The sequence below is a fragment of the Stegostoma tigrinum genome, chromosome 2 (genome assembly GCF_030684315.1).
Source record: "Stegostoma tigrinum isolate sSteTig4 chromosome 2, sSteTig4.hap1, whole genome shotgun sequence".
Lineage (NCBI taxonomy): Eukaryota > Metazoa > Chordata > Chondrichthyes > Orectolobiformes > Stegostomatidae > Stegostoma > Stegostoma tigrinum.
Window position 1 is genome coordinate 61218930 of NC_081355.1, and position 13994 is coordinate 61232923.

Below are 13994 nucleotides of genomic sequence, written 5' to 3' on the forward strand. Positions count from 1 at the left end.
CATGATCTGGATCTCTGGATTAGAAGTCCAACAATAATACCACCAGGCCATCATCTCCTCCAAGCCCGCTCATTTTTGGCTGAAGCCCCTAAGTGTTGGAAAGGCAGACTTTGCAAGGTCAACAAAGCTATGTTTGCCATCATTGTTTCCAGCACCAAAACTGTGCAGTCTGTGCAGTCTATCCAGTTTCCTTCCTTTTTTTCAGACTTTGCAGTGGCTTTATACAGTTGAGTGACTTATTTAGCCATTTCAGAGGGCAGTTGAGTTCAAGCATTGCTGTGGGCCTAGGGTCACATGTAGGCCAGACCAGGTAAGGGTGGCAGATTTCTTTCCTTCGGGAACATTAGTGAACCAGATGGGTTTTTACGACAGATGACATTGAATATACAATCTCCATTAAGCAAGCTCTTACTCCCAGGTTTAATTGAATTAAAATTCCACCATCTAACATCATGGGATTTGAACCCATGTCTTCAGAATATTAGACATTATTGCTGTGCTTTGCAGTATAAATGTTTGTGATAATTCTAAATTTAGAATTCTTGCATTTGACCTAATTTGTGCAAGATGTTTAGCAACATATCTCCCCTTTCAGAAATACTGAAGTGCTACACTATCATGTGACTGCTTAATGGGAAAAAATGATGTTCATACATCGGATTATTGCCATATGTTCGTCAAAATTAAGGAACTGCACTGGCAGAAATTGCATGGAAATTGAGGTCAACTTGCAGTCCTTCCTTAGAATTATGTCCAGAAGTAACATGATCTCTGAATAGTTCTCTGACAGTATTTTTTTTTATATCATTAGGCTGTGCACTGAATAAACCAGTGCCACAACTGATCCTGGTTCGCAATTGATGTTCTCATTAGTGTAGAAGCCATTAACTCTCCACATATACAATCTTCTCAAATATTCAAACACATTAGTTGATGGATGCACGCTTAGTCATTGTACCTTAGAGATTCTCAGCCACCTTGGTATGTTCGTAGAGGAGGCTGGCAATATTTAAATAAGAACAATTTCCTTCTTCTGCTCATTTCCCAAAAAGGCCACAAAAAAGCCAGAAGTTGTCAATAAAACTGTCACATAACTTTTTTTTGCTTTAAAAAGATACTATTAAAATGCTATACTGCCTTGGTTTTCAAATTATCCTTTGAAAGGTCTGGGAACAATTATTGAGCCAAATTTCACTTTCCTGAGTTTTCAGGTGCAAAAAAATGTGCATGTATTAGATGCTGCTTCCTCAGCTATCCCTGCCAAATGTTATCACACAGAGGTGAAGAGGTGCAAAACAGAGTCAGAAGACAGCACAACTAGGCCCAAAATTTGTGGGGTGGAGGAAAAGGTGAGGCGGGAAGTTGGGGAGGAATGTTGATTCAGGAAATATCAGTGACTGCTGTGGCATAAGGGGTTATTTGCTTTCATGGTGATACCTAGATTCATCACCAATGATGTCAGCTATAGAGACAAGTGGAACTGGAACTTCATGGAGGCAGGTTCTAACAAAGTCCTATTGAACTAGGTCTCTGAAACTTGTTAATAAATGTTCAAGAATTTGCACCAGTATGTTTCCATGCCTCATCTGACACTAGCACCAAGAACCCATATTTGTACAATTGCTATAATTAACATTCCTAAATTGATTGTGACTTCAGCATCTTGGGCATGTGCATTATCAGTGTAATTTGGAGGTTCACAGTATGTCAATCTAAGTTCTCCCTCAGGCTGTGCTTTAGACCTGATTAATGGACCCAAGTGCCTTTTTTTTAAATGGGGGGAGGCTGAGGATTACAATTCCTGCCAAGCTCAGTGAATCTTGATGCATGCACAGCCAGGAGCAGACTGAGCATGCTTGGCTCCATATTCCCAGGTAACTACAGATTGTGGTATTACAGGGAGCTTGTGGTATACATTCAGGTGGAGATAAGCAGTGCAAGAGGCTCCATACAAAAAGGTCCCAACATAACAGACACAGACCAGTTGGTCTCAAAGGCATCCCAGGGCCTCCAACAGCCATCCGGAACAGTGGGGGCTTTGAAGGATCTTAGGGAACCATTGATAATTCACTACAGCTAGGAATGGAAGTTGAAGGAAGCCATAAAAAGTATTTGCTTGGTACAGCTGAGAAATATTGGGGGTCTGAGAAACTGGCGTAGTGCCAACTGAATGAAGCAAGCCATCTGTGAAAAAGCTAGAATTGTGTCCATGAATAGATACGGGGTGCAATCTTAGGAATCAAGTAGAACATAGAATCGGAGAACAGTTTGAGCTATCAGGACGTTTAATTATTGATGCTGTTCATGGTAAAGCAATTTTTGTAGGAATTTCAAAGCTAAATCTTCAACAATGAAGCATTAGAATCCCTTCTAAAGGCAGCTAAATTTTAATGAGATTTGGTAACCCACTGTGGGTGGGTTCCTGAGAAATCTATGGGTTCAGTCTAAACCATATCTGCTATTTAACATTCAATGCGTGCAGTTTTTGACCACAGTTTATCTGTCAACCATGCTCACCTCAGGTTAACTTGGGATGTTAGTGTACAAGTTGGATATGTTTTACTGCTCTAGCTTTGTAGAGAAAATTTGGTAATCATGTCACAGATCATTAAAAAAAAACCTCTCAAATCTGGCAAACACTGACCTCAGCAATTTTACTTTTCTCACTTTCACATGGCTTTTGGAAAGTCCTTACAAATTTACATCCTGTTTGACCAGGGTTTGTAACAGTGCTGTGGCAACAAAATGTGATGAACAACAAAAATGAACCAGAAAAAATAATGTTATGCTTGTAAAGTGCTGTAAAATGATTAATTAAAAGACTTCTTCAGTTAATGATCTTGCTACTGCTCCACACTCTGAATCTCCAGTCAAGAGTCTTTTGCATTTTGCTACACTGTGAAAGAGATAAACCTTCCACCAGGGAGATCACTAAATCTCTGAGCAAGGTCTTTACAGACCAGCACCCTCAGTTCACCATTGACTATAAATTCTGGCTTCTAATAAACAAATTCTACTTCTGAAACCCTACCACTATGCCAAATGGAAATCAAAATAGCATACATGTTAAGATTAAATTTACATGCCTTAATGATTTTTGAGACTATTGGAATTTGTTTTTGAAGCTCCTGTTCACTGTCCTGTAGAATCCCATAGTTAAGGTAGTATCTTAAAACGAATTTGAAGTTGTTAAACAAAAGTTGTGCGTGGAAGTCATGAGTCTTTTTTTTAAATACCACACACGAGCCAAGAACCACTGAAGGTGCATTGGATGGAGGTATACTGGGGCACACATGCAAAAGTTATAACCCAACAGCAAATATGAGCCACAGGTATCTGGGCTTTTTGCAGCAATCCTCATAATCTCCATTCATAACTTCAGTGGAAAACTGGCAGGGATCTTGTAAAAACACTATAAATGGCTGCTTAAGCTGACTGTCAGGATTTTCAATGATCACCCACCAAAGGCTCCATTGGAAATCAGGAGAAGTCTTGGAAATTTGACTTCAAAATTGTCCATTATATTTGGGAACTGCTGCATGAAATGTGTCCCAATGGTTAATCTTCTTCTATCACTAGTGTAATTGACAGGCCTGGCAGTGAGTTGGGTCTGACAGCCGCTACCAGCACAGATACAGAATAATTTTCTGATATATCACTGAATCAGCTTACTGAAATAATAATTGATAAAAATAGAGCTTGAAAGGCTGTAACTCTACCCCCGGTTCACAGCTGGGTTAAACATTTCTCCATGTCGTTAGAGAATTTTTTTAGTCCGCAATGAGCAATTGGCTGATACATCCATTAAGTCACTCAGAAATAATCTTGCTGCTCTATAAAAAAACCAATCATTGTGCTATACCTGATACAGGCAGTCAGGCAGGCCCACACACTGGTCAATGGAACACAGGATTTCTGCATTATTTTTAATAATTCTGGTATGCATTTGAAAGCCTGGCAAATGGAACAAAGAATGATGGATTGAGGACGAAAAACCATAGGCTGAGTCAGGATTTACCCTCTCTTGTGTCGCCTCTTGTTTTGTGTTATGTCGTGACATTGACTGAAGTTGAGGTTCAGGTTACTTCACGATGGAGATGTTGGTATATAAATCAAGATCCTGAAAAATCCTCCAACAATGATTTCAATGTACATGATGAGTACAGAAGCGAATAATCCTGACACTTTGAAATGTCATTAGCATCGCATGCAAACAATTCGTATGTCGTTAATACCCGCCCATCTTCACAAAACAGCTGGCTCGGCCTCCTTTGGCCCTTGATAAGCAAAACATCCATTCAAGGGGTGAAAAACTAGGCTAGTTACTAAGTATAGCATATTGTAGGCTAAAAGAAACTTTGAATAATGTGCTGAATAAAGCAAAACACGATTTTTGTGCTGATGAAGTGGCATTGTGTGATACACAAGGTTGGCTCACACACCTAAATCTAGTACTTGTCAATTGGATTATGAGATACAACCTGGGAGGATCTCACAGGTGGATTTGCAGTGTTAAATCATTTTGTCTTGTGTTAATCCGTGATTATGGGCAGAATCTTCCCAGCATCCAAATGTCGTGGGCCTTGGCGAGAAAATTGCGAGTATCACGTTCGATCGGTAGTGAGGAACTTCCACTGTTGACAAGCGAAACATGTTCCATTTCCCAACTAAATGTTGGACAGTGAGATGAGAATCTCAGCAGTGAGGGACAAGAGGCCTGTTTGCATGCATTCTCATCGTGATGTTATTCCAGCTCGCTGATTTGCAGTTTCCCATTCTCTCACCAGATAGAAATGAGACAGCAACAATTCTGGACAGAAAAGACAAAGCGGTAACCTGGTGACTACAGGTCATTGCCTGCTCCTCTGGATCTCCAGTAGTCACCTAAATCCTAAGGAATGCTCCACAGATGGTGACTCCACCTCCTCTATGGAAAAGCTGTGTGCCAATTACTGCCAGCCTGGCATGGCCAGGGCAAATATAATGAGCTGTGCAGGGCAGCTGTGGGCTGCCAGTGCTTGACTGGGTGCATGGCTGGACTTTAAAGATGGTGCTGGTGCCAAGCATCCTGGGAATCCCTGGCAGTAATGAGAATTTCTGCCAGTGGCTAGAGGGAGAATAGGATCAGCAAGGTCACCATAGCGACATGGTGCCTAGGTAATGAGGCAGGTTTAGGAAGATAGCATGGAAAACCTCTCTCAGCCTCATGGAGATAAACCCTCTACGAAACTGATCAAAAAAGTCAGCCCTGTATTTGATGCATAAATTGAACTAAAATTTTTCAATAATAACCTATATTTCAAATATATTCATGAATCCTCCTGGACTGCTGGATTACCCTTTTGGTTCTTCAGACAGATGGTCAGGAACGGGATTAAAAAGTGATTGTCAACTGTGCTATAAAAGGAAATGGAAATGTGAGACTGGGTCACAGCCAAGAGGAAGTTGTAACTGCAACTGTAAACATGGTCAGTAAACCACAGCCTTTCCTGTCTGTTGTTCTCAAACCACCAACAAGCTTTCTACTCAGCTTAGACATCTTTCAAGCCAACAGTTTAGAATTCAGACCCGAATGAGCCATTTTTGAATATTCTTCTCTGTTTGGCTCTGGTCAATTTCAAACTTACTATGCAATCTCAAATCTACTGAGAACAGTTGCAAACATATCCTTTCCTTTCTTCCTGGGCACATCTCAAACAATAATTCTTCTTTGAAGAATTTTTTTAATTCCACGTTATGGCTTCTACTGCCAAGTTTACTAGCATTATAACCCTAACAGCCACAAAGAGAGATTCAACGCTACCATTTAATCCATTTTTAAAAAAATCAATTCCAGGGATGTTAGCAATATTTACAAAGCCACACTTATTGCCTACAGGTAACTGTTTTGAGAATGTCTTAAACTGCTGTCTTCCTTGTGGTGACAGGGGTGTCCCCATAATACAGATGGTAGGACATTCCAAGTCATACATCCAACAAGGATGAAGCAAGGCTGGAAATATCTAAGTCATAATGATGCGTGACTTGGAGACGATTGTGTTTTTTAAGACGGCTCTTGTCTTTCGAGGTGATTGAGACCACAAGTCTGGGAAAAGTGTGTTGTGTGCAGGGAAAGGTATTGGGAAGAGAGGCATGCGTTCATTTTTTTGAAGGGATAATGGTTGATTCCAATAAGTGTAGTTAATGGACAGCTTGCCTGTAATGTGAATTCATCAAATAATAAATGTTCTACCATTTCTTTTGAATGAATGAATGATTTTTGAATGAGTGAGTGATTTTGTTAGCATGTGTACTTTACAGCGAGAAAAGCAGTGAAATACAGCAAAAAGCTTTCCCACTGCTGTCACAAAATGTTGCCATTTTGAATAACGTAAAGAGTAAGAAAAGAAGACGTAGCTTAAAGAGAACCCATCAGTCCAGAACCAAGTTGTATTTACATAATAAAACCCGAAGAAATTGTGGGTGCTGTGAATAAGGAGCAAAAACAAAGTTGCTGGAAAAGCTCAGCAGGTCTGGCAGCATCTGTGAAGGGAAAAACAGAGTTAACGTTTAGGGTCCGGTGACCTTTCCTCAGAACAGAGGAAGGGATCTATTTTCTGAGAAAGGGTCCCCAAACCTGAAACGTTAACTCTGTTTTCTTCTTCACAGATGCTGCCAGACTTGCTGAGCTTTTCCAGCAGCTTTGTTTTTGTTCCTGTATTTACATAACGTAAATATTATTTGCCAATTTACAAAACTCCATGTTTAATAATTGCTTAATGAGTGTTACAATGAAGCTTTATTGCTGCTTTATATTTGCTCGCGTCTGGAGTCATACTTATTTTCAGGTGTTCAGGTGGAATCACATTGAGAAATAGTTTAGCAAGCATTGGTTTCTATCATGAGTTGTATATATTGAGGAGCCAACAATGATCATTGCAGCACTCCATTAATCAGAGCTTGCCAGCTTGAAAAATACTCCACTTATCCAGACACTTTACATCTTGTTAACCGGTCTGTATGCATTCCAATATATTAGCCCTAACTCCGTGAGTATCTTATATTAACCTTCGGTGACCCTGATGAATTCCTTTTGAAAACTCAAGTATGCTATATCTACAGGTCTTTCTTTATCTAGTTACATCTTTGAAAACCTCTAATAAATTCGTCAAACTCTGTTTCTGACAAAATAAGCACCTGTAGAAAATAAACGAAACAAATAGGCCAAGAAAATGTTTTTTCTAATAGTCTGAGTTCAAGGTTAGGGGAGGTAATGAAGTGCTATGTATGACTCCCTGACAAAGCAATCTTAATCCAATGTCATGAACAAACCATCTCACCATGGTAGATCAAGAAAGTGCCTAAATATTAATTACCCTACATATTTCCATGGCCTCAAAACATTGTATAGTTGGAAGCAGGAAGTTACAAAGAGATCAAGACCCAGATTTTCACAACCAGGAAGGGGAGCGCAAATCAGAAAAATATTCTGGAGTAACTTCGCCTGCTTGGCAAAAAAGTTCCTGAATTTTATATTCTTTATTCTGCCAGGTTGGGGGTAATATAGAATTGGGCCTACTGACTACAGCGATGGTGAAAATGAGATGGTTAGAAGGCCTACCTCCATTCTCTGTGCCCGATTTTGTACCAGTTGTGTTGTAAGATTTTAGGTTCTTGAGCTCTCACCCACCATACCTACATAGTTCCTATGCCCTCATGCCCCCATGTCCCATGTTGACTCAGTCCAATTTATGCTTTTCACTGACTGGTTCTCATTGTCCTTTAAACCTACTTTCTAACATATGCCGATCACCCACACCCATTGTCCTTTGTACTCTTCATGATAACTACTATAGACTCATATTCCTCACCTGCTCCCATGGTCCATTCATCCCAGCACTCACATCCACCCTGTACAGATCTCATAAGGCCATGTGGAAATGAAATAAAATAAAGTTTTAAAATTCTAACATAGATTTTACTATTCAGACAAGATAGCAAAAAGAAAATCCCATTGGTGCAAGCTTGTACAGAGCTTTTTTTTTGAAAACCTCAAGGGTTTATTCTATTAAGAAAAGAAACTTCTATTAAGCTACCACATCAAAGATAACTAATCCTTTAATAGCCTCTTTAAGCTGTCAAAGAAAACAATGAATTCAGAAAACCCTCCCTGTGATCATTTCTGCTTGTGACAACCAAAAACTATACACAAAGAAGGAGATATAAAATTAACGCTAGACCTCCTGCAAGTTAAATCTGGAAGTTTGTCATCAAACAGATGAGAAAAGCTGGAATTTCTACTCTTAAAGAGTTGTTTATGCTGTACAAATTAGAATTTTCAAGCCTCAGTTTGATTTTTGCGAGGCAAAAGTATCAAGGAACACAGAGAAGGTGTGAGAAATGGAGTTAAGGTACAGATTGGTCATTATTCAATAAAATACTGGCACATGTTCCAGGAGCTGAATGGCCTAAACCTGTCCATGTGTTCCTACCCCAACTGAAAAATTCCATGCAAGTCTAAATAAGTTTAACCATATACCAAAATACACAAATTCTTCAGCAATTATTTTGTCAGCAATCATCTTTGCTATAATAATATGTGTGGAGTACAGCACTTTGCTATCCCCATAAAAGTCAGCTTAATAGGACAATTCGTCAATTATTTAATTTTCTGTTAATTGCATGCTTTAACAGCTTATGCTAAAAACACTGTAATTCATCATTCAGCACAGAAAAATCACTATGTTTGAGTTTAATATTAGACTAAATGACAATTTTGCCATGCCTGCCCTGCCTTTCTTTGCCACTGATGTGTTATCATAACCGTTGGGAGTCTGCACATCCATTCTATCCAACTGCGTGTTTACACTGATCCAACATCATTATATCTGACTAGCCATGAGTAACAGACAGTCCAGTCTTGAAGTTGAACTGAATGTGAATCTGTATTTGTAATACTTTATGCTTTTTGAAATGGCACTTAAACTATTTGTAATGATTTCTATTGCGATGTTCTGCCACTGAAAGCAATAATCAATTATATATGCTTAAAAAATGCACCTGTTTTGATGTAAGACCTTTCTTTAAAAAGACCTAACACAAGATATTCAATTGCATTTGCTGTTTGCATTGCTTCTGAATATCTGTATATTCTCTTCATTGGTGGTATAGTGGACATGGATGGAGATTATCTTAGAGTACAATGGGATCTTGAACAGATGGGCCAATGGGCCAAGGAGTGTCAGATGGAATTTAATTTAGATAAATGTGAGGTGCTGCATTTTGGTAAAGCAAACTTGGGCAGGATTTTACACTTAATGGTAAGGCCATGGGGAATGTTGGTCAACAAAGAGGCCTGGGGTGGAGGTGCATAGTTCCTTGAAACTGGAGTCACAAGTAGACAGGGTGGCGAAGAAGATGAAACAAAATCCAATAGGAACTGCTGATTCTATAAATCAAGGACAAAAACAGTTGCTGGAAAAGCTCAGCAGGTCTGGCAGCATCGATGAAAAAAAAACTAGAGTTAACGTTTCGGGTCTGGTGACCCTTCCTCAGAGCTTCATGAAGAAGGTATTTGGCATGCTTGCCTTCATTGGTCAGAACACTGAGTGTAGGAGTTGGGATGCCATGTTGCGGCGGTATAGGACATTTATGAGGCCATCTTTGGAATGCTGTGTGTAATTCTGGTCGAGAGGAAAGATGTTAAACCTGAGAGGGTGCAGAAGAGATTTACAAGAACGTTGCTGAGACTGGTGAGTTATATGAATAGGCTGTGGCCATTTTCTGTGGAGCATTCGAGGCTGAGGGAAGATCTTACAAAGGTTTATAAAATCATGAAGGGAATGGTTAGGGTGAATAGCCATGGTTTTTTCCCTTGGGTTGGGGGGTGGTGGGACCAAAAAAAGAGCTCACAAGTTTAAGGTGACTGGGGAAAAATTTAAGTTGGGACCTGAGAAGTAACTTGTTCAGGAACAGGGTGGTGTGTGTATGAAATTAGCTGCTAGAGGAAGTGGTGGAGATGGGTTCAATTACAACATTTAAAAAGCATTTGGATAGGTACATGAATAGGAAGGGTTTAGAGAAATATGGGCCAAATGCTGAAAAATGGGACCAGGTAAGATTGGGATGTCTGGTCGTCATGGATGAGTTGGACTGAAGAGTCTGTTTCCACACTGTATGATTCTATGACTCTATAACATAGATTTCCTGTTTATAGGAGATTTGCCATTGATGTGGGCCCTAAAAATAATAATTCAGGGGTGAAAAAATAATAAAACTCACCAAAGAGGATGTATCACACCAAATGTAACTGAGGTGTACAGCACATGACAAGATTAGTAATTTCTGACAAGATCTAACTCAGATGAAGGTCATTCTCATGTTGTATTATGTCACTTTTATTCACTTCCTAGTGATTTACCTGCTGTATACTTAAGTGCATACAGTAATGTCTTGCTAACGTGCAAACTGAAAGGATATCCCCATTGTCCATTCTCCCCAATAGGGAAATCTTTCTAGCCACATGTTTTACCTTTTCATATATGTACTTGTGGATACTTGCTTCAAAGAACCATTTGGGTGTTCAACTTTTAATATTGCAGTCTCTTTCCCTGTGCCAGAATGGCCTGAAAACATTCTGGGAAATTCAATCTGACATAATGGAAATAACAGGGTGGTGGTAGATAGAAATGAAAGAATTGTGATGCCAGATTGGAACATCAGATTAGCAGATACTTTTTCAGACAAATACTTCTGCATGTACCAAACACCAGTATTCCTGTTTCAAACATTTTTAGATAATTAAAAGTGTTGACGATTAGGGCCACATTTAGGGAAGCAGCTTTTCTGACAGTCTTACACTATGACTGGTCAACAACAGCTGGTATTTATATAGCAACTGTAAAACTTCTCTTACTGCTTGATACTAGAACTTCGAAAACTTGATCATAAAATGCAGGCACAGTAGTAGACCATTCAGCCCATCAAGTCTGATCTACCATTCAACAAGATCATGAATCCCTTGATTCCCTTATTGATTAAAAATCTGCTTATGTCAGCCTTGAATATACTTATTGAAACAGCCTGAACACCCTCTGCAGTAAAGAATTCCACAGATTCACTCTCCTCTGAGAGAAGAAATTCCTCCTCATCTCAGACTTAAATATGCAAACACTTATTCAGAGATAATGCCGTTTGATCCTCGACCTTCCTATAAGGGGAAATAACCTTTCTGCCCTATTTAAGTCTCCTAAGAATCCTGTAAGTTTCAATAGGGTCATCTCCAAATAAGGATCTTCCAAACTCCAACGAGTACAGACCCAGCCTACTCCAACTCTTCTCATAAGACAGTACTCCCATACCTGGTGTCAGCCTGGAGAATTTTCTCTGGTCCACTCAAATGTAAATAATTTCCTTAGATGAATGGCCCAAAACTATTCACAGCACTTCAGCTTGAGTATGACTAGTATCTTTGTATAATCCCAAGTTTTATATTCCGTTCTCTTTGAAAGAAACAGTAACATTCCATTTCCCTTCGCTGTTAACCGTTGAAGTCAGAAGTCAACCTCTCTTGTGATTCATGGATGATGACTCTCAAAGCTATCCATTCATAGCTTTCTGCATTTATATAATATCCAGCTCTCTGATTCTTCCTACTAATAGGGAATAATTTCACATCTTTCCACATTACATTCCATTTGCCAAGTTTTCTTTCCCATTCACATAACCTGTATACATCCCTCTGAAAACTATCTGTGTCATCCTCATCACCCACCTTCCCACCTATTGCAATATACTTATAGAGCAGAATAAAAAAACTTCACCAATCGAATACAGTATCCATTGATTATTGGATATGGAGGACCTCGCCCAATTCCCTTCAGAAGATTGATATTGAATTGTTTCTTTCTATATGCGTCGCTAATCTATTCTAGAGGTGATAACTGTGGAAAAGCAGCTTCACAATGTGGATGATAAATCTTTGCTTAAGGATGCTGTATGAAAGTTATCTCATCCTACTATTTGTGTCCACTCGTCTAAATTCAAATCATTCTACATTAAAGAAAATGCAAATGTATCTCTTACTGCCATATTTAAGCCAATTGCTTTCAAATGAAAATAACTCTGACTCCTTGAGTGCACCTGATTATTAAATGCAATGACTGTGCTCTTGAACCACCAGATATCGCATGTGTAGTATCACAATAAAACTACTCTTGGACATTATCTATTTACACATCTTCACTCCAATTCATGTCTGTTGCATTTTGACATTCAAAGAAATGACATCTGAAAATATCTCACATCAACCTGTTAAACATCCAAGGTGCCACAAGTTGCCCTGAGTTCCAAACATCCACAAAATATACATTTCTCCAAATTTGCACTAATGTGTATCCTCCTTTTCCATTGCAGTATTGTTCAAAGCTTTCAACCATCCAAATCAGAGGCTCTAACGTCCTTTCACAAATCTCTCTGTGGCCAATGTCTACCTTATGCCTTGGAACTCTCCTTATAAACTCCCTTTTAGACCAAGGCTTTAACCATCCCTGCTAATATTTCCATTCTTGGCTCAGCTTTTTGACTGCCTACTTGTCTGTGAAGTGCCTAAACAGCATACAAACAAAACAAAAACAATTTACATTCATAAAGTGCTTTTTATTGTGATACAGCATCCACAGATGCTTTACAGCAGCAATTATTAAACAGAATTTGACACTGTGCCATATATGATATTTTGAAAGAAATGAAAAATCCTGAGGTTGGTCTGAAGGAAAATCTTAGACAGATGAAGAGATTTAGGGATTTAATTCCAAATCTGAAAGTCTGGTTATCAGGAGGTCAATGACAAGGAAATAAAAACTGAGAGCATGCAAGAGGCTTTGGATTCAGTTGGGAATTGTAGGTCTGAAAAATGTTATAGAGGTAGACAGCGAAGTTGTTGTTGTTTTAACAGTTCTCGTTACCCATTTCATTTCTCATGAAATGTAAATAGTTATGTGGGTGTGGTGTATAAGGAAACAATTTCTTTATTTATCTATCATAGTCAGTGAAAATGGTATTTTTCAAGTATCAACCAGACCACATCACCATCTCTAAGCATCTTCATACAAACCTCTTTTGTTTAAATCCATGAATGCTGGATCACATGTTCTACACACCATGTAACAGTAGAACATTCAACTCATCTTGACCACTGCCATGATAGATCAACTAGATTATCAAGTAACAGTTGGTAATTGATAAATATGTAGATATAAATATTTCTGGCAACAGTAATAAAAATACAAGTTACAAAGCCAGAGGCTAAGTTTTAATGCAGAATCCCTGTAAAGGGTAATTAAGAGTTCACTTATACATTTTTCCCCAAAATTTCCACAACCCCAAGTACCCCAGTTTATGATGATTTCTTTAACATGATTATGATTTGTTCCTGAGTGGAACAAAGATCTCCTACAAAGGTTAGTGCAATTCGTTAAGCAAGATGTAGCGTGATTTCAAATGTACAATTAGAAGCAATTTCAGTTCTTCTGCAAACATGCATTAAAAGATGACAATAAATGATATATATATTTTCATTACATTGCAATTATCAATATTTCTCTGTCAAATTCACAGCATTTTCTGCCACTGTTTATCATGAACTTAGACACACTCTCTTTGTAAAAGCCTTTACAATTTCAACATAAATTGATCATTCTTGGATCTCTCTAGAATTCTCTGTGAATGTCATGGATCAAAGGTAGCACAGACTCTTAAGATTGTTAGTGTCATTAGGAAAATATAACACCACAGATAAACAATTTATTAATTGTCCAGATCCGAGCTGGGAATCTTAAAACTTGCCATGAACGACAGCACTCAAAAAGAGTAGCAACATCTAGTGGTGAACATGTTTCTTACCTGAATTTTCTAGATTACATCAAAATTGCTTCATAGTACCACACCCAAAGTTAACAGAGCACTATCAAATATTATCCAAACTGTCATCACTTTATTCTTTGCCAGCAAAAGTA

The 13994-nt window shown here is 38.6% G+C and overlaps 1 protein-coding gene across 3 annotated transcripts in view; it reads right to left on the reverse strand.

Annotated features, from left to right (window-relative positions):
* Positions 1-13994, reverse strand: part of rbms3 (RNA binding motif, single stranded interacting protein) — a 1261622-nt gene that overhangs the window by 731588 nt on the left and 516040 nt on the right. The gene's annotated exons all lie outside the window — the stretch shown is intronic.